This window comes from Hoplias malabaricus, chromosome 2 (genome assembly GCF_029633855.1).
Source record: "Hoplias malabaricus isolate fHopMal1 chromosome 2, fHopMal1.hap1, whole genome shotgun sequence".
Classification (NCBI taxonomy): domain Eukaryota; kingdom Metazoa; phylum Chordata; class Actinopteri; order Characiformes; family Erythrinidae; genus Hoplias; species Hoplias malabaricus.
The window spans coordinates 45210662-45229426 of record NC_089801.1 but is presented as its reverse complement, the minus strand read 5'-3'; the positions used below and the strand labels follow the sequence as shown (position 1 = coordinate 45229426).

At 42.4% G+C, this 18765-nt stretch overlaps 1 pseudogene; it reads left to right on the top strand.

The window, feature by feature from the left end:
• The first annotated feature begins 5104 nt into the window (after positions 1 to 5104).
• Positions 5105 to 18745, top strand: LOC136676809 (scavenger receptor cysteine-rich type 1 protein M130-like; annotated as a pseudogene).
• The last annotated feature ends 20 nt before the right edge of the window (positions 18746 to 18765 follow it).

Here is an 18765-nt window from a genome sequence, read left to right as displayed (position 1 = left end):
ATGCTCAACATTAAATCTGAACAGAAAAAATATGTTATTTGACAAAATCTGCATATCTTGGATTAGGTCTAAGAATTCTACCAGAGCGAGTGGCTAAGGGTTTTTGTTCACCACCAATCGACCTCTCAGCACTGTTTATCTCTGACTCTGGAGAGGATGGCTGCAAGACTGTGATTGGACCAGGTTTATGTTCATCATGTTGAGATGAAGAGGGCTCAGACTGCTGACCCTGAGTTGGTGAAGACATGTTTGTCTGTCCAAGGATGTCATATTCTTCTGTAGTATGCAATAGGTGGCGCCTGTTTCGCACATACACTAAACCTTGTGCCTGGACTTTGTAGCTGTTTGGCTGTGGAGCTGTTCCCATCCCCATGGGAATGCCAGTCTGTCATAGCCACGTGGAGTCTGCATTCTCACTGTTCGGCCTTTTTGGAGTTTTTGCTGAATTATCATAATGTACTTTTCTTGTCCTTCTAGCCTTCACCAAGGCATGCTCTGTAACATGCTCTTGACAACAGGGATCATGGTGCGTGTGCTACTGGAAAGGAGCCACTGTGCTGGTGATGGTACACCATCTCTTGGCAAGTTGTGTGTATTGAGAAAGGCAGCATAGATGTCAGTCCCATCACAAGCACATTTCTCCAGCAGATGCTTTGCATCCACCAGGACCAGGTGTTCCTTTCCCCACCACTCAAAGATATCAGCTGCTGTGACAATCCAGGGGAGATCTGGAATCTCATGGAGATGTAGGGGTCCCTCACGTGGTGTGGCTTTAGAGCATTACATGGGGCACAATAGGATACTGCTTTCTCAATGTCAGAATACATTGAGGGCCAGAACTTTGTTTCCCTGGCTCGAGATTTCATGGCTTCTAAGGCTGGAGCACTTGTGGAATGATGAAGCGCTGACCACGATGCAGTAAACCATCGCTGATGGTCAGCTCATCCCTCATCGAGAACAACTGCTGCAAACTGTGAGACAATTTCTTGAAGGTGTCAGGCCAGCCAGTCATGATGAGCTCTGCGAGACACTGGGATAGGTGGTCAACCATGGTCTCTCACAGAAGTTCATCAAGCCTTTGTGGTGAGAGCACTTCTATGGTCATAGCCCTCAATGGACTCAGCATTTTCAGTAGAGGGCAGGTCTGCACGAGACATTCAGTGTCAGTTAGTGCCCTGGATGCAAATGCTACGGGCCTGCCATTTTGCAGGCAGACTGCACCCAAGCCATGCTGTGATGCATCAACTGACAACACAACTGCTTGCTGGACATTAAAGTACTGAAGAAGGGGTGGATTTGTCAAAAGTTCTTTGAGCTTATCAAATGCAACTGCGTGATAATCATGCCATGCCCACTCAGAGTCGTTGTGGAGCAGCTGTTGCAGTGGACCTGTCACAGTATTGTAGTTTGGAATGAACTTGGAAAGATAGCTTGTCATGCCCAGGAAACGCTGGAGGGCCTGGACATTCTGCGGTGGTGGCATAAGGCGCACTGCCTCTGTTTTCGCTGGGTCAGGTTTGATGCCTTTGTCTGTCAGAAGGTGGCCCACATATGAGACCTCAGAAACTCTGAAACGATTTGTCAGGTTTAAGCGTAAGACCCACAGCCCTTATCTTGTCCAGTACTTGGCGGAGGCACTGGTCATGTTCATGTAAGGTGCGGCCCCAGATGAGGAGTTCATTAACCACTATTTCACATCGAAAGCCAGCAAATAGTTGTTCCATGCATCTCTGGAATACTTCACTGCCTGTAGAAATCCCATAAGGCATTCGAAGAAATGCATACCTTCCAATAGGAGTCATGAATGTAGTGAGATTCGCCGATTCTCTGTCTAGAGGAATTTGCCAAAATCCACATTTGGCATCCACTGTTCCCATCAGGTGACAAGGTCAAAGGAGAACTTTATTGAGACGAACCCATTCAGTAGCCTCCTTCACAGGGGCAATGACACACAGCTGTGTCATGCGCTCCAGTTCTTTCATTGCAACCGGGATTTGTCTTGGAGCATATATGGTCGGGTTGATCGACTCATCCAAACGCATGTGGCCTGTTGTTTATTAGGATGTTGCCTAAGGTATTGCAGTCAAAAACATCCTTGTACTCCGAGAGCTTGCAGCTGTATGGCATACACATCAGGCCCAAAGTGGATAAAACCAAGCTTAACACTGTGTAGCGTATGTTGGTCATACACCGTGATACCTCTGTGAATATATATATTTATATTTGTGTTTATAGCGTTGACCTTATTCAAACTCTTATAATCTCTGATATTTGACTTAATGATATTAATTAAAGTTTATAATTGGCTTAAGCAATTAAAACGTTAATAATTAGTTTGAGAATGGATAATAATCAAGCTAAGTGAGTTCTTCAGGATTTTCAGGAATTTTAATGAACAAACTGCATACACTGTAATTTCAAATAATGAAAATTTTATTAACAAGAAGAAAAATATTTAAATAACATAGCATAACCTTGTAATCTCACGGCATCAATGCAGGGGAAACCGATTTGACCTTAAAGGTGAGCTAGGCACTTCCGGCTTGTGACTAAGATGTTGCTAACTGAGGTTTAATTAATTGTAAATTATAAAGGGACTTAATCAGGCATCAGCTCCTGGAAAAATGTGAGAATTGAGCTAGCTTACTCGTTTGCCGTTTCACCGAGCCGTCGCATCCTGCTGTTTTAACCTCCGTGTTCTGGGGTTGTTTCTCGTCGTTCCCACGTCATGAGAGACAGGCCCGCTTGTGAAGGGGATTCCCTTCCGGTTGAGTTAGAAGCTCTCGGCCTCAGGCGGAGCGGCGTCGATCGAGAGTTCCCCTTTTCGGAGAATTGCAGGTGTGGCCGGTTTCTCACCGGAGTGGAGTGGCTTCTTCAGAGTGTTAGCTCGTCTCGTTGCTCGGTTCTCCAGAAGTAATGCCCTCAGAAGTCAGCTTATAACGCTACTATATCTATATATATACCTTCAAGTAATCTAAAAGGGTGATATCTTATTCTGGCCACGAATAAGTTTCACCTGCTTTGATTACTCGTGAGATCAAACTTAGATTGGGCGATAAAACATAAACACGATTAAAAGAAAAGAAGATATTCAAATCACTCGACGTATTAGTAAGGCTTCGTACTCTAGCTAATTCAAGACGTCTCTTGTGAGCTTTGGTGAAGTCTTTAAGGTTCTTCTTTGTTTCTTTCATCGGCGTGAAGGAGAAGCGTCTCGCTTTGGAGAGGTTTGGAGCTTGAAGAGATGTTCTCTGCTGATCTCTTTGATTTTTCGAAGTTAACTCTACTGTGTGCTGAGCTGAACTGTTTTTCAAAGCCAGCGCGGTCACGCCCTAATGGGATGTGTCCTTTTTCTGATTGGGTCCGAGTTCGAGGCTCATGTGACTCTCACGAGAGAGAGAGAGAGAGAGAGAGAGAGAGAGAGAGAGAGAAAGAGAGAGAGGAGGGGGAGTTTCAGCGATTCACAAAAAGAGTGGAAATTTCGCGTATCGAAATTTCTTATACATTTTAGTAACATATACAATGAGTATCCTGGATTATTAACATCAAACATATACATATGTATACATATTGTTTATGCACATTAATCAGAATTTGATTTCATTTCCGTTATTTGTTTAGGCGACCCCGAGCGAGGCGTAGTTTCGCCAGTGTCCATTTGGGGTCGCTGTTGGTCCATGCCGTTGGTTGTGGTGTAGATGAGTCAACGGGGGTTCAACCGAGGTCACTTTTGTTAACCATTTGTTGATCCTGTAAGCGATAATGACGAGACCCTGAGGCGCCCCTCTCGTAAAAGGGGCAGTAAAACTCCCCTCTTTGTTCTATGTTCTTTTTCTTGAAAGCATTATAAACTTGTTATCTTTAGTTCCTGAAGAGAGGAAGGGGGTCGGGGGGCCAGATGCCCTGGTCCGTCTTTTGATGTTTAGGTCTCATGTGCGTGCGTGTGTGTGGGGGGCTGCAGGGTCTTTGCATCCCTGCGGTTTGTGGAATGCTGACTTGGTCGCAGGCACACACACAACCTGTGGAATGTTGGATTCTGCCGTAGACGAAAATCCTGGTCAGAATGAAAAGTTTTAATCCAAAACTTTTCATTTCCTCATTTGACTTTTCATCCTATCGATCTATACTCCACTACAACTGTCAGTGAGTCCCAGAAGTGGCTTACCTGTTTGGTCCACCACATGAAACTGAAGCTTCCCACATGTAAAGACTATATCCACACTCCCAACTGTTTTGATGTCCTGACCTCCATAAGCTATTAAGTTGGTAACACATTACACTTTGCTCCAGTATCTACTTTTACTCTGACAAGATGGCCGCTGTGGATGGCAGTTATATTTGTGAAGATTTGTCCATGTTCTGGAGTTATGTCAACACTTTCACAATAGAGCACATCTGTGGGTTCCTGGCATTCCTCCGTTTCAAGTTCGTTTCTCCAGTGTGTGTAACCCCCTCTGTGTGAGGGTGCAAATGGTGCTGCCCTGGTCTGACCATGTTGTTTAGTCGACTTGCAGCATCTGGAGAAATGGTTTCTTATATAAAAGGTAAGACCTTATTTATCAATGTGAAAATACAAGTGTTAAAGTAAATGACTGCCATTAAAACATTGTTATTATTACATTTCGTACATTATAGTTTGTCCTATATTTGTATAATTATTATTTCCTCGCACTGTGCTCTGTGTGTTCAAATACATTTAAAAATCACGTTTTCCACAAATAATGACTACAATAATGAAATGAAATTGACCGTTTATTTGAAGTGTTTAAGAATATTGAACTAATAGTTCTGAGTGTATTTTTGTTTTGTAACTCAGACGTAAGTTTGTAAGCTGTTGTCAGAGTGTGTTTATCAGTGAGTGGATCAGCTGTGTGCAGGTGCAGCATTAAAGCTCTTCTCCACTGGAGTGTTTCCTCTCTCTGAAGTCAGTCTCCTGTTTGCTGGGGACCCTCTCAGCACACTGCCGTCAGCGTCTCTCCTCACACAAAGACAAACACCTCGAGAACCTAAGGAGGAGTTCTGTCCATCAGCGTCACACTCTTTTGATGAAAATGGAGAAAGAAGAAAATGCCTCCTCTGATTTGTCACTGAAATGTTTGATGATTTCCTCTTCTCTTTCTAATAAGGTAATAGTGAGTGTGATTGGCGGCTGGGGGAGCACTCTCTCTCTCCCTCTCTCTCTCTCTCTCTCTCTCTCTCAGTTTCTTCAGTCTCTCTGGAGGAGTGGAGGTGAAGTGTGTTCTGCTGCTGAGGTGAATGGACTGTGTGCAGGTCAGAGGGAGATGGACAGCTGTGTGACTCTCATTCTCCTGTTCTCCACATTCACTCTCTCCACAGCTGGTGAGTCGGTGTGATTCAGATCAGTGTGAAATATTCAGCACGCTCCAGGTTTGATGATAAATCCTGAGCGTTGAGAACATTTGTTGTAACTGACTAACTTCTTCTTCTTTATGTTTTCATTTAAACATATATTTAAACAAAAGATCATGTGCTTAATGTATTAACAACAATGAAACATTTATATTTATATAAGTAACAAACATGTGTGTGATAATATGATTATCAAATATTTAAAAATGAATTCATGTAGTGTTGCGTTTATTTTAAGCAATTCTCTCTCTCTCGTACAGACAGTGTGAGGTTGGTGGATGGAGGCAGTCGCTGTGCTGGGAGAGTGGAGGTGTATCGTGGTGGACAGTGGGGAACAGTGTGTGGTCTTGGCTGGGATATGACAGATGCTGCAGTGGTGTGTAGAGAGCTGAAGTGTGGAGAGGCTCAGGGTACTCCTCAGTTTGGTCCAGGATCAGGACAGATATTGATGGGATTAGTGCAGTGTGAAGGATCAGAGTCTTCACTGAATAACTGTAATTTTCATCGAGGATATGGACAGTTCTGTACTTCTCATGCTCTAGACACTGGAGTAAACTGCTCAGGTAGGCTGCCCTCACTCCTCAATAACAACCATCACTGATATTAATAAACAATAACCAGCACCTATCACTAATAATCAATATTGATTTCCACTTCATCTCTAAACTAAACTCTAAAGACCTCTTCACTCTGGATTGTGCTGTAGTTCAGTGAGCGCTGAGATGAACTGCTTTCTCTAAAAGACTCTTTTACACTGAACCTGTTTCAGTCGAAGCTTCACAAACTGAAGTTAAAATCATTCCAGCGTTAAACGGCTGAAAGTTTGTGGACACCTGCTTCTCCAACATTTCTTATGAAATGAAGAACACGAACAGCTTCTGCTCTTCTACAAAGACTTTGGATTAGATACTGAAACATTGATGTGGGAGTTTGATGGCACTCGGCCATGAGAACTTTACCGTGATCAGTGTCTGATGTTGGATTAGTTTTAAATCACAGACTCCAACTCATCCCCTTTGTTCACCAATGGAGAACACAGTTCCACTGTTCCACAGCCCAGTGAGGGTGGGCTTTACACCTCAGACACTACCTTCACTGCTCCAGAGTGTTCCAGTTCATCCCATGATTTTCTGTTTAGATACAGATTTCACTCATTATAGAGGTGTCCACAAACTTCTGGAAAAAATAGTGTATGTAATGTATCTAATTAACAACAATTGTGTTGTTCACCTTTAATTTCTTCAATAAACTTTAATCAGTCGATAAAACAACTCCAGGGACTGAGAAGAGTAAAAATAATTCTGAAATAGAAGAATGAAGTAAAAAACAAAACAAATATATAACATTAAAACAATAAATAAAATATGATTAATAAATCTAAATAATCAAATGAGTCTATTAGGTAAGAAAAAGCTCAAATGTAAAACAGTAAGTAAACAATACTAATGATAAAATAGTTAAATAATAAAATGATAAACAAATATAAATAAATAAAACAGTAAAGAACTAAATTAAGACTAAAAAGTAAATGAACTAAAAGCTAAAATCCACTAAAAGAGCTGAGACTGAGTGGAGGAGCAGATTAACTGTTTAAAATGATGAGTGACAGCAGCGAGAGGAGGAATAAAATCAAACACAGAAGCCAGGGTTACACTGGCCCTTCAATTTAATGTAATAATATATGTATTATTAATATATTTACTATTATTAATATGTTATATTTTAACTCTATCTGGTCGATTTATTCAAGCTTTACATTCCTAAGTTTAAATGAAATTCACTTCCGTCTGCATTTACGTGTCCAGCTAAAGAAATGCTAACAATGACCCACAGAGCTGGAGTCCAGACTAATTCCTCTGGTGCTGCACTTTAACTCCTTTAACACAGTGGAGAAAAGTGCTGTGACACAGATCTAACAACCTCTCCACAACATTTACACATGACCTAAAGCTTAAGATTCACTGTTACACACTGTTTTCAACTGAATCCAAGTTTCAAGTGTAAATTTACCCAGAACAGACAGCAGCTGAACCAGTGATAGGGTCGTGGGGGCCCAAGGCTCACTGCTGTTAGTGAGAGCGAAGGGGTCAGTGTTCATGCAGCTTCATATGGCACTGTGTGTTCTAACCTCTTACTATCAGAGCCATGATTAATATTTTCAGTGTGTGCTACAGCAGCTCTTCTGAGGGATCGGACCTGACGGGTTCACCTTTGCTCCCTCACAGTTAATGACTATGTTCACATGTCCCACTGTAATTAAAGACACAGCGCTATTCTTTACACGTGTCAGTGGTTTTAATATTTTGGCACAATCTTCATGAGATGCTCTTTATTAATGATATTCAAATACACACAGGTCAAATCGTCAGACTCATTGATGGTCCTCACCTGTGCTCTGGGAGAGTGGTGATTCATGGAAACACATGGGGCACAGTGTGTGATGCTGGCTTTGATCGGCAGGATGCAGAGGTTGTGTGTAGAGAGCTGGGCTGTGGGCGTCCTGTGGAGGTGCTGGGAGCAGCTGCTTTTGACCGAGGGGAGGTCCAGGTGTGGTCAGAGGAGCTTCAATGTAGAGGAAACGAATCTCTGATTTACTTCTGTCCAACATCATCTTCACTCAGACACAACTGCACTCATGATAATGATGTGGGACTGGTGTGTGGTGGTAAGATGTGTAACATATTGATTCTGATACTACAGAACCTTCAGTCTTTTTTTGACATCATTATTACATTATTTTAATGTAAAAGAATTACTCAGGATAAAAAATTCCCATCAAATAACAGTGACTATATATATTTTTTCTCTTGAATTTCATGATCTCTGTGTATAAATATCTGTGTGCTCACTCTCTCTCGTACAGACAGTGTGAGGTTGGTGAATGGAGACAGTCGCTGTGCTGGGAGAGTGGAGGTTCTTCATAAAGCACAGTGGGGAACAGTGTGTGGTATTGGCTGGAATATAAAAGATGCTGCAGTGGTGTGTAGAGAGCTGAACTGTGGGGAGGCTGTAGATGCAATGATTATCGCTCACTTTGGAGCAGGATCAGGACGAATATGGATGGATAGAGTGGCCTGTAGTGGATCAGAGTCTACACTGAAGAACTGTAGATCACGAGGATGGGGTGAAGATAACTGTGATCATGTTTTTGATGCAGGAGTCGTGTGTTCAGGTAAACTACTGTCAGTCATCACGTAAACAGCAGTCCATAAAAAAATTATCATTAACACACCATTCATTTTACTGGGGATTCCAATTCAGACTTGAATAAGACTCTTTTACCGTGGGGGTCCTGAACAAGAGGACATGGGGGATTTGGAAAAATGGGAATTTTCGCCTACTTTTTTAGTGACTAAATGTCACTCCAACCACAACTACATTTCCCAGCAGTCCACACTTTAAACTACATCATAGCATCTTTTGTGGAAGAAAACTGGAATGTTCTGAAGATCGCAGTTCACCAAAATCAACCATGCCTTCCTCCTGTTGTGTTTCAGGGCAAATACCACAATCTCCTAAATAAATGTTTAGAGTTATTTATTTCCTGACATGTTAATAAATAAAAATAAAACAAAAAATAAAAGATCAGTAAATTTTCACTCTCACCACTTTTCAGCTTCATTCACATAGTGGCCCCCTTTTGATTTCATTGATTGACTGATTATTCTATAATTTGTAATATTTATAATATATGAAATGTATTTACCGTTCATACATAAGACACCGACATGCCACAAACGCGTACACTCATACTGGGCACCTCTGTCACATTACGTATGGTTGATTTTATGAGTGAAATTAAATACTAGAAATCTGTAGAGAACACAATGTTTTATGTTCTGTAGTGAACTTAATATAAACCCTGATGTATATTTGCAAATATATACAAACTAAAGTCAGTTTTGGGACCAATCTTACTATCGCTACTGTCACTGTTTACCAGATGGAAAATGTGTGAATCTATTACTGTTTCTGTTTTGTGCACCGTCCTAATGTAACTGAAATACACACAGGTCACAGAAAGTCCAGACTCACTGATGGCCCTCACCTGTGCTCTGGGAGAGTGGAGGTGCTTCATGGAGAGACCTGGTCCACAGTGTGTGATGCTGGCTTTGATCAGCAGGATGCAGAGGTTGTGTGTAGAGAGCTGGGCTGTGGGCGTCCTGTGGAGGTGCTGGGAGCAGCTACTTTTGGCCGAGGGGAGGTCCAGGTGTGGTCAGACGAGCTTCAATGTAGAGGAAATGAAGCTGATATTACACTCTGCAATATATCATCTTCACTCAGACACAACTGCACTCATGATAATGATGTGGGACTGGTTTGTGCCGGTAAAGTATAAATATTTATATAATTTTTAAAATATGAGTTTTTCACCTGTTTATCACACTGTACACACAGTGACCTGCTCTTGTCTGTGCTAACCCTATAATATCAGATTACATTTGAAGATGTTTTTATATGTAAAATCTACATCTGTCTCTATATACAAACCGGATTCCAAAAAAGTTGGGACACTAAACAAATTGTGAATAAAAACTGAATGCAATGATATGGAGGTGCCAACATCTAATATTTGAAATCAGAATAGAACACAAATCACAGATCAAAAGTTTAAACTGAGAGAATGTATCATTTTAAGGGAAAAATATGTTGTTTCAAAATTTCATGGCGCCAACAAATCCCAAAAAAGTTGGGACAAGGCCATTTTTTATGACTGTGTGGCATCCCCCCTTCTTCTTACAACACTCAACAGACGTCTGAGGACAGAGGAGACCAGTTTCTCAAGTTTAGAAATAGGAATGCTCTCCCATTCATGTCTAATACAGGCCTCTAACTGTTCAATCGTCTTGGGCCTTCTTTGTCACACCTTCCTCTTTATGATGCCCCAAATGTTCTCTATAGGTGAAAGATCTGGACTGCAGGCTGGTCATTTCAGTACCCGGATCCTTCTCCTACGTAGCCATGATGTTGTGATTGCTGCAGAATGTGGTCTGACATTATCTTGTTGAAAAATGCAGGGTCTTCCCTGAAAGAGATTATGTCCTGATGGGAGCATATGTTGTTCTAGAACCTGAACATAGTTCTCTGCATTAATGGTGCCTTTCCAGACATGCAAGCTGCCCATGCCACAAGCACTCATGCAACCCCATACCATCAGTGATGCAGGCTTCTGAACGGAGCGTTGATAACAACTTGGGTTATCCTTGTCCTCTCTGGTCCGGATGACATGGCATCCCAGTGTTCCATAAAGAACTTAAAATCGTGACTCATCTGACCACAGAACAGTCTTCCATTTTGCCACACTCCATTTTAAAAGACCCCTGGCCCAGTGCAAACATCTGAGCTTGTGGAACTTGCTTAGAAATGGCTTCCTCTTTGCACTGTAGAGTTTCAGCTGGCAACGGCGGATGGCATGGTGGATTGTGTTCACTGACAATGCTTTCGGGAATATTCCTGAGCCCATTCTGTTACTTCCTTGACAGTGGCATTCCTGTTTGAGGTGCAGTGACGTTTAAGGGCCCAGAGATCACGAGCATCCAGTAGAGTTTTACGGCCTTGACCCTTACGCACAGCAATTGTTCCAGATTCTCTGAATCTTTTGATGATGTTATGCACGGTTGATGATGATAACTTAAAAGCCTTTGCTATTTTACGCTGGGTAACACCATTCTGGTATTGCTGCACTATCTTTCTGCACAACAATGGTGGAATTGGTGATCCTCTTACAATCTTGGCTTCAGAGAGACACTGACACTCTGAGAAGCTCTTTTTATACCCAATCATTTTGTCAATTGACCTAATTAGTGTTAATTGGTCTTCCAGCTGTTCGTTATATGCTCAATTTCCTTTTTCCAGCCACTTATTGCTACTTGTCCCAACTTTTTTGGGATTTGTTGACACTGTGAAATTTTGAATCAACATGTTTTTCCTTTAAAATGTTACATTTACACAGATTAAACTTTTGATCTGTCATCTATGTTCTATTACGAATAAAATATTGACATTTGCCATCTCCACATCATTGCATTCAGTTTTTATTCACAATTTGTTTAGTGTCCCAACTTTTTTGGAAGTCGGTTTGTATATCAGTCAGCCACAACATTAAAACCACCTGCCAAATAATGGGTAAGTCCCTCATGCCACTAAAACAGCTCTGACCCGTCGAGACAAAGACTTCAAAAGATTTATTGAAGTATTTTCCTGCAGAAATTCACCACTGTCATTAGAGAAAACATAGAGAAAAGTGCTATGAAAGGGTGAACTCTGTCTGGAAAAATGTTTAGGTAAGTGGTACTTGCTAAATTTACATCCACATGAACGCCAGGAACCAATATTTCCCAGGAGTACATCACCCACAGCACAACACTGTCTCAGCCTTCTTCACGTAGTGAACTTTGATCATTGAACGGGGTCAATATGAACACTCTGACCGATCAGAGGCTTTGTAGATCCATATACAACAAGCTGTGATGTCAGGGGTGCACAACTCCAGTCCTGGAGGGCCGGTATCCAGCAAAGTTTGGTGATTGCTCTGCTCACACACACCTGATTCAACTCATCTTTTAATTGCCAGGTTTAAGGGGTGTGTTTAAGTAAAGCAATCACCAAACTTTTCTGGATACTGGCCCTCCAGGACTGGAGCTGTGCACCCCTGCACTATGTGTTCTGACCTCTTTCTGTAAAAGCAAGCATTAACTCTTTCAGTAGTTTTACAGATACTCTAGTTGAGTATTATCCATTATCCATTATCCATCACACTTTGGCCATGTAAATAGGCTCATATACTTCAGCTTGTTCGCCTTCCAACATCAGTTTCCAGAACTGACTGTTCACATCACAATATCTCCCACCCCATGACATGTGCTACTGAAACTAGATAAATATTACTTACATCACCTGTCAGTGGTTTTAATGTTATGGCTGATTGGTGTTTATTGTATGCTCCAGTCGTCCTGTTAATCTGTCAGTAATAAAACAATGCACTACAGTGTACTGTGAAGTTTACAAAACTCTGTGTACTGTGTTATAAAGTCAGATCTCTCTCTCGTACAGACAGTGTGAGGCTGGTGAATGGTAGCAGTCGCTGTGCTGGGAGAGTGGAGGTTCGTTATGAAGATCAGTGGGGAACAGTGTGTGGTCGGGGCTGGGATATGATTGATGCTGAAGTGGTGTGTAAACAGCTGAACTGTGGGGAGGCTGTAAATGTTCCCAGTGAAACCCACTTTGAAGCAGGATCAGGACCAATCTGGATGGATGATGTGGACTGTAGTGGATCAGAGTCTACACTGAAGAAATGTAGATCGTCAGGACGTGGCGAACAGAGCTGTGATCATTCAAAAGATGCTGGAGTCATGTGTTCAGGTGAACTTTGATAAACTGTATGATCGGTTTAATTTAATTTAAATATATAGCTCTTATTGGTGACCAATTACTAAAGATTCAAAACTCCAAATGAATTATGTCAATTAGTAAATTTTTGAACATTCTGATGTTTATGTCGTTTGGGTAGATCTTGTATCAAAGCTGTAACAGAAAGTAACAATGTGAATATATGTCAACACATTATTTTAGAGGCCCGGCTGGTTAGTGGTTCTTCCTGCTCTGGGAGAGTGGAGGTGCTTCATGGAGAGACCTGGTCCACAGTGTGTGATGCTGGCTTTGATCAGCAGGATGCTGAGGTTGTGTGTAGAGAGCTGGGCTGTGGGCGTCCTGTGGAGGTGCTGGGAGCAGCTGCTTTTGGCCGAGGGGAGGTCCAGGTGTGGTCAGAGGAGCTTCAGTGTAGAGGAAATGAGTCTCAGATTTACTTCTGTCCAACATCATCTTCACTCAGACACAACTGCACCCATGATAATGATGTGGGACTGGTGTGTTCTGGTAAGATGTGTAACATATTAAGAAATATGTTGTTGCTGTCTCTACAAAACCTCATATCTCCTTGTTATCATTTATAATTTCTGAACATAATTTGAAAATAGGTTTACATTTCCAGTTATGTGTATCTCTGTATAAATGTGTGATCTCTCTGTCGTACAGACAGTGTGAGGTTGGTGAATGGAGACAGTCCCTGTGCTGGGAGAGTGGAGGTTCTTCATAGAGGACAGTGTGTGGTTTTGGCTGGGATATGAGAGATGCTGCAGTGGTGTGTAGAGAGCTGAACTGTGGGGAGGCTGTAAATACTTGTTGGTCACTTTGGAGAAGGATCAGGACCAATCTGGATGAGTTATGTGGACTGTAGTGGATCAGAGTCTACACTGAAGAACTGTGAATCACGAGGATGGGGTAAACATAGTTGTGGACACATTCATGATGCTGGAGTCGTCTGTTCAGGTAAAATGTGGTCAGTCATATTTAAGAATGAAATGGAATAATTTACATTAGTGTAATTTACCTTCATCTTTTTAAAATGTTTTAAAACCAAAGGAAAGTTTGAAATACCACATCTATACACAGTCAGTTATTTTTGTAGCTAAACTGAGGGATCTAACAATTTCTTCTTTAAAATACAGTAATTACACAGATCAACCATAATATTATGATTGATTTTACACTCATTTAAAATATGATGACAATGATTAGTGTGTGAGTGGGATATTAGAAATATCTGCCTATGAGAAAAAATTAATGACAAAGCCTGGAAAGCAATTATGAACATGATTTTTTTGCTTTTTTAAGTAAACACAAGTACCAAATACCTTGTATATGCTGCCCACAATTTATATTATAATACACACAGCTCACAGAAAGTCCAGACTCACTGCTGGTCCTCACCTGTGCTCTGGGAGAGTGGAGGTGCTTCATGGGAAAACGTGGTCCACAGTGTGTGATGCTGGCTTTGATCAGCAGGATGCAGAGGTTGTGTGTAGAGAGCTGGACTGTGGGCGTCCTGTGGAGGTGCTGGGAGCAGTTGCTTTTGGCCGAGGGAAGGTCCAGATGTGGTCAGAGGAGCTTCAGTGTAGAGGAAACGAAGCTGATGTTACACTCTGCAATATATCATCTTCACTCAGACCCAACTGCACTCATGATAATGATGTGGGACTGGTGTGTTCTGGTAAAGTATAAATATTTAAACTCTATTTAAAAAGTTCACTTCTCTGCTTGTCACACTCTGTGAGCAGTGGTCTGCACTTATCTGAGCTAATTCCTGTAATATGATGTTCATTCAGGTCACACAGAAGCTCGTCTGGAGAAGGGCTGGGACTCGTGTTCTGGTCGAGTGGAGCTCCAGTATCTCAGTGAGTGGGGCACAGTGTGTGATGGAAGCTGGGATATGAGAGCTCCCAGTGTCCTCTGTGGTCAGCTGAAGTTTGGGAGTGCTGTGGCTGTGTTGGGGTCAGACTGGTTTGGGGAGGGGAGTGACCGGATCTGGGCTGATGTGTTTGATTGTCAGGGAAACGAAACACACCTGTCACAATGTCCCATTTCATCATGGGGTCGAGCTGCATGCTCTCATAAACAGGACGCTGGAGTCATCTGCACGAGTAAGATCTAAAACTGTTCATATCTCGGAGTAATACACTCTACCACTTTATTAGGTACAACCACCTTGTTTCTGAGCTCATTGTCCATTTCATTACCTCCACTGATCATAGAGGAGCACTTTGTAGTTTTACACTAAAAGACTGTAGTCCATCTGTTGCTCTGCATTCTGTGTTAGTCCCTGACTGAGTTTTTAAACACTGTGTCCACACACAGTCCACTCTATTAGAAACACTCATCTTGCTGGTCCACCTTATGGATGTAAAGTCAGAGAAGTTCATATGTTGCTGCACAGTTTGTGGTGGTCATCCTCTAGTCCTTTGTCAGTGGTCACAGAATGCTGTTGGCTGGATATTTTTGGTTGGGGGTCTATTCCTAGACCAGCAGTAACACTGAGGTGTTTAAAAACTCTAGCAGCACTACTGTGTCTGATCCACTCATACCAGTAAAACTCTCACTATCACACCACCACCACGTAATCGCTGAGAATGATCCACTACCTTAATAATGCCTGCTCCATTTGGGTCCTGACCATTGAAGAACAAGGGAAAAGGGGGATAAGAAAATATGCAGAGGAACAGATGGACTACAGACTGTAACTGTAGAACAGTTAGCAGGCAGGCTTGGCCTAATGTTTAGAGAACTGGGCTTGGTACCGGAAGGATGCTGGTTTGATCCCAGGACCGACAGGAACATCCACTGTTAAAGTGCCCTTGATTGAGGTGTGAGATGGGTTAAATGCAGCGGTGAAATTTCATTATACGGTGATCTTAGAGTGTCACTAATTCACTAACTACAAAGTGCTTCTGTGTGTTTAGTGAAGCTGAGAAAATGTACGAGTTTAAAAAGAGGTGGTTTTAATGTTCTGGCTGATGAGAGTATAGTTTCTATCATATATTCAATAAACCACTGAGGTGTACCAAATACAGTGGGCTGAGTGGATGTAATATAAATGAAATCTGTATTTATTGTATCTATCATGCTCCTCTCCAGACTCTTCTCTGGCTCTTCATGAGGGGCGAGTGCGGTTGTCTGGAGGGAGGGAGTGTGAGGGGGAGGTGGAGGTGTACTTCAGTCAGGACTGGAGAAGAGTTCTGCTGGACTCCTGGAGCGTGTCTGACAGCTGGGCTGTGGCTCTGTGCTCAACTTCTCCTCCTCCTCTTCATCCAGTCCTGAACACACACACACACACGTGTGTGAGGGGTTTCAACTGCTCTGGGAGTGAAGCTCATCTGGGGAACTGCAGCAGTGCAGAAGTAGTAAACTGCAGCTCCAGAGAACAGCTCTCTATCACCTGCTCTGGTGAGAATTACAATATCTAATTACTAAACGTGGCTAATGAACATAACCTGAATTATCGTTTATTATAATCATTACTGTCCTTTTTAGTCAGAACATTAGCATCATGTGGAGACACCATAACTTTATCAACTTGACCTTCATATGCTCTGTGTGTGTGTGTGTGTGTGTGTAGATAGGTTTAACAGCTCCGTCAGACTGGTGGGTTCTGGAGGAGCGTGTGCAGGAAGGCTGGAGGTCTTTCACAGCGGCTCATGGGGGACAGTGTGTGGTGACTTGTGGGATATTAAGGATGCGCAGGTGGTGTGCAGACAGCTGCAGTGTGGAGAGGCCCTCAGTGCCCCGGTACCAGCCCAGTTTAGACCTGGAACTGGACCCATATGGCTGAATGAAGTGCAGTGTGAGGGGAATGAGACGTCCCTGTGGAACTGCAGACATCAGCTGAGTGAAGGTGGTGAATGTGGACACGAGGAGGACGTAGGGGTTTTGTGTTCAGGTAACATTTTAAACCACGCATAGATGACATTCTGAAGCTGTTAATTCTTCAATGTTTTGCAGTATTGGAGAATGTTATAAACATTCACTGTGTGTCCAAATGTTTGTAGACACCATTGAATTAGTGAATTCAGCTGTTATGAGTTGTACCCATTGTGGACACACATTTCAGTTGTGAATTCTCTGTAGAAAAACATGGAGCAGATGCACAAGGGACAAGGCTCCACATACTCAATGACAAGCAACAGTTACTGGTTTAATAATCCATCCAGCATTGAGCTGTGGAGCAGTACAAATGTGCTCTCTGGAGTGATGGCATTACAGACAATACTTTTGAGTTAAGAGTGGATTGTGTGATCTGAAACAAATAACTAAATATCAGTAAGTGACCTCACTAACGCTCTAGTGACTGAATGGAACAAAATCAAGTAAGTCAAACTAACACTGTATTAATTCCTCTTGCTCCCACCCAGAGTTTAAGGAGATCAGACTCACTGAGGGCTGTGAGGGGAATCTGGAAGTGTTCTACAATGGGACCTGGGGTAATGTGTGTGTAAATCACATGTCTGAAGAAACACTCAGTGTGATCTGTCAAGAGCTGAACTGTGGAGGAACTGGCAGTGAATCCTGGGGCACAGCGAGAGTGGAATCAGCTCCTAACTGGCTGGATGATGTGAAATGTAGGAAACATGACTCCACTCTGTTACAGTGTCCATCTTCTCTCTGGGGTCAGAACAGCTGTGATAATCGCAATGAGGTGGCTCGCATCACCTGCTCAGGTAAGTAGCTCCTCTCTACAGATTACAGTGAACAGAGTGAAAAAAATAACATTTTAGATAAATTTATGAAGAAAGTCTTTTATAGATTTATTTTTTTGTCACAAATCCAGGGAAGTCACAACCTCGAAAGAAATGCTCTTCATCTCTCTCCCAGAAAGGCTGCTCAGGTCAGGCCCTTTATGTCATTATTCTACACAAGAGAGAGTTAATTAGTGTGGATTTTCTAGGTTAGTTATAAGACACTTACACTGGATTACACTGTTGATAGGTTACTGTGGTTGTAAGAAGCTGTAAAGATATTTCAGCACGTTACAGGACGTTATACTGTTGAGAACACTGTTGGGTCTTCATGTGTTTTGTAGATCACCTGCCTCTCAGACTGAGTGGAGGAAATAGAAGCTGCTCTGGGAGACTGGAGGTCTATTATAACTCTGAGTGGGGGTCTGTCAGTGATGATCTGTGGGACATCAGGGACGCTCAGGTGGTCTGCAGGCAGCTGGGCTGTGGGCCGGCGCTGAGGGCTGATGGGAGTGCTGTCTTTGGTGCTGGTGAAGGGCCGATCTGGCTGAACAGAGTGAAGTGTAGAGGGAATGAGATTCACCTGTGGGACTATCCTCATTCCCTGAAGAACCACACTGACCGCTCCCACAGACAGGACGCTGGAGTCACCTGTGCAGGTCAGAGACCACTGGAGTCTGGAGTTTCTGATCAAAACTTTTATTTTTGTTTTAATTATCTGCAGGGTCCCACTAAGGAGGACACTGAGACATTTATTAACCCCTAACACTGATTTAAGTTTTAACCTGTTAGAAGCTCACAGTTAAATGTCACTTTAGTGAATGTATGTTTTTTTTTTGTGTTAATGGCTGTGTATATTTTTTGTTTTTGTATTCATAGGCTTATATGAAACCCATACTATACTGCACTTACAACAACCACCTCCTCCACAGGTACCATTTTAAACTGATGATTATTATTTCTGAATATTTCAGTGTTCTACATGGTTTTTGTTTTTTTCTATTTCCAGTTGCTCAGACAGAAAACAGGACAGACACTCTTTCACCAGATGTTCCCTCCATCTATCCAGTGTCTCTCCTGGTGCTGGGAGCGCTGCTCTTCCTGGCCTTAGTGCTTCTGTTTGTGCTGTTTTATCAGAACAGAGTGCTCAGGAGAGGTAGAGAGATTCAGAAATCATTTACAATTCACTTTCTGTACATTCTCTAAACACCATTAGTCCTTTAGTCTGTCATCAGTCTTCTCTTCTACTGACCTGGCTCCCTGTTTCTCTCTGTGTCTCTCACAGTGCTCTCTAAGAGGAGGCGTAAGACTCTGACTGAAGCAGTCT